Raw genomic sequence first — 3,674 nt, forward strand, 5'->3', positions numbered from 1 at the left:
TTCAAACACTTGCACTTGACTTTCCCCCCCCCTTACTAGCACTGACTTCTACATTTTCTTTTTTTTTTTTTTTTTTTAACCTTTTATTTAACTAGGAAAGGTAGTTAAGAACAAATTCTTATTTTCAATGGCGGCCTAGGAACATTGGGTTAAATGCCTTGTTCAGGGACAGATTTTTTTACCTTGTCAGTTCTGGGATTTCTATGCTTGTTTTGTTACATAAACTGATTTTTGGCGAATTTAACAACCAGGAAATTCTGGGGTCTACATCCACAGTACGATTTCAACAGATTTGTACTTTTTTTGTGTGAAAATAACTGATTATTGTCTTTTATTGAATTGATATAGCAACATTCCAACCTTGTTTAGTATTATGTAGTACAATTGTGGCATGATTCAAATATTTGTATCAGTTTGCATCAGTTTCAATGGGGGACTTAGAAGGCACACCGCCAATTCCACTATTGTTGCTCATGCTTATGTTGGTCACAGCACACTGTTCTCTCCCTTGGCTTTTGCATTCACTGGCGTCAGGCGGTATCTCTGTAAACTCTGTGTGAGAAAATAAATATACTTTCAATCAAATTAAAGATTGGAAGTAAAACTGGAATTGGTTTAACCTACTTTACATTTTCCAGTGAACCAAACATGCAATTAGGTCTATAGGCTACTCTTCTTCAATAGTGTATGTTACCATATTGATGCATTGTATTGTTCACAATTGACCTATTGCTTTATTCTTAAGAAGACTACGTCACTGTGGTGGCCTAACCCAAACAATACTCTGAAAAGGCCCGAGTGATGATTTAACCTGTGTAACCTTATGTTAGTCAACCAAGGTATGCTACACACAGTATAGCCTACTTTTTAAGCCATTTATCAAATCGTCCTTAAAAAGGACTGTAAAACTATTTAAACTGGTTAATGCAATTCCTTAGGAAACAAGAAGCTGTCCTACACAAATGATCCCAAAGGAAAACTACACCAAAACAGTGCCATGAGAACATTTGCAGTTGATTGGGTTGTTTTGGGTGTTTTGTTAGAGGTTGTACCTGATCTTTGTTGTAGCCTAGTTTGCTGTAGGCCTAATTAGTTGTTGGTCCCACTGCAATTTAGAACTATTTGAATGATTAGTACAGCAATGATGGTTATGACAACGGTTGCAGTGGAACTGGGGCAATCAATGTCTGACCTCTCCTGGGCTGTTGTTATGTGACCTGGCGTTACCCAGCGAGTCAGACCATCACAGCCACAAGGTGAAATACGCCTAAATTATTGTTGGAAATGCAGCCTTTTTTCCTAAGCAGGCAGTCAAAATATTACTTACACGTAGCCAAGTTGTTTTAGCAGGCAACTTGTTTTAGTTTATCAAAAGGGGACAGTTGAATGCGGACAGGAACTGTCTAACTTTATTCCAATAGCAACAAATGCAGAACAAGGCATGCGGCACAGAGCACAGCTATATGGATCCAGATCTTTTTTTCAGTATAGTCAGTTAATGGGGCATTAGGCTGTGGTTGATTACTCCGGCGAAGGATCTTATGTAGGATACGAGGATGTTAAAAGGGAATTGCTCTAAATTCGTTGTGTGATCTGTTGGTGTCAGACCAATACACTGGCTAATGGTTGGCACCTGAGAGCACCGCCCGTATTCTACTGTCACAGTGAACTGAAGCCGATATCATGTTAGGTATGTATGTATGTATGTGGAAAACAGTACATCAATATCACGCGTGTTCCTGTCAAAGTGTATGTTATGACATGTATACAACATGCTTTGCATTCTGTTCTGTTGCATCATGCATGTACATAAAGTATCATGTACCTGCCATAGACAATGTAACTCTCCAAACATATACTAATGTAATCAGGCATGCATTTTCATACAGTTAATTTACATTGCAGTTTGGATAGAACAGTTGCTCCACCGCCCAAAGTCAATAGGAGGGAGCCACACCTTTGTACAGAGCCCTGACTGAAATAACAGACTGTTGGATGTTTGACAAATATACACAAAAAAGAAGTATACGGTATATGCAAAGCATTTGGGGCATGTAAATGACTAGTGACAGTCGATTTAGTGACAGTTTTCCTTGGAAATGTAATGGAGCCGATGAAACGCTATTTTAATTGATTTGGACAAAACATTTGGTTTTAGCTATATGAGAAAGGTGTTTGTGTAGAAACTCTTCAGCATGTGGAATAATCTCTACTGCTATGTWTCTCTTACCCCGGTTTGTAATATATTGGGAACTGGAGTGAATATAAACATATTTATTCAATATGCAACTGTTAGTCCAGTCCTAAGAATACACTCCACAACTTTCATTCATACTAGATGTTTCATGCAGTGCATATTTGATCTAGAGAGTATATTTTTTTTGACAAAGAATCATTGAATTGTACTGTGGTGAGGTGTGCTCGGGTGGTTTGTGCTGGTTGAAGAAGAGGTAACTCGGTTAGACTGTTCAGCCTTGTGAATTGATGTTGCCATGGAAATGAGAGGACTATGAACTCTCATCATCTACAACCGCTCACTAGGGTCACAATGAGTGTGAAACAGACAGCCAGGGATTTCTAGTCTTTATAATTGTCTGTTCTTTGCCATGGCACGCCAGTCTTGAGTCCTGAATCAAATACCCCATCACGGGACAAAGCTGTTGCATACTGTCATGGTAACAATAAATACATTAACACTTCTCCATAAAACAGAGCAAATGTGCAAATCGAATTGATAAATCTAAATACATTAATGTCGTATCAGGCATAGTAGGCTCTTTTATATGTGCAAAACAAACAGATATATTACGATGCACACAGGAGAGCAACACCTAAACATGAGGATGCAAAAACTAAAGCGAGAGACCATTCTCTGGCCTTTATACAGAGATTAAGCCAAGGACTGTACGAGGATTACATAAAACTGCATGGTAAATGCTATTGGGACAAATCCCCTTCCCTGCTTTCTAATACAAAGAGTGAGTTATCACACTGACATGTAGTTGATATATAGGCGGACAACAAGGGGGAAAGAGGACATTCTGTTTCCTACTCAGATGAAATTATGTGTTTATGAAATAAAAATATAGCAAAAAAATTGTGTGTGCTATTTCTGATAACAACAATCTTTGTATCTCGTAAAAATATATAGTTTCAAGCCATCCTGTGCACAATACTGTACCGTGGTCCCTAAATTACATAAACATTAAGATTTCTATCACATTTACGTGACATTCTGCCACTGGATTGGCAGTGAATCCTTGTGATTGAACTGGCTCACCACCTCTGGATTTAGTGGCTTGTTCCAAGCTCTCATATGTTTTAGAGCTGTGATTATGTTTCCAGGGAGTCTATATTGATACCTAACAAACACCTATGCTATTCAATGCATTGTTCAGTATGTTTTGGTGGGAGGGTTCAGGGACTGACACATCTAGTCTTCTATCCAACTGTATGGATATAGGCACATTATCATTTGTACACAGTTTCGATTTGGTTTTAGTCATTTTAAAGTATATTGAGTTAGTCACCCCCCCCAAAAAAAAAAATCCAATACACTGTATATATAAATGTATGTATATATATATATATATATATATATTTTTTTTTTAAACTCAAACCACCCTGCATTGGACTGGATCTGACCCCCTTTGGCACCCCTGGTGTAGCTGGAC

The sequence above is a fragment of the Salvelinus sp. IW2-2015 genome, linkage group LG10 (genome assembly GCF_002910315.2).
Source record: "Salvelinus sp. IW2-2015 linkage group LG10, ASM291031v2, whole genome shotgun sequence".
Classification (NCBI taxonomy): Eukaryota; Metazoa; Chordata; class Actinopteri; order Salmoniformes; family Salmonidae; genus Salvelinus; species Salvelinus sp. IW2-2015.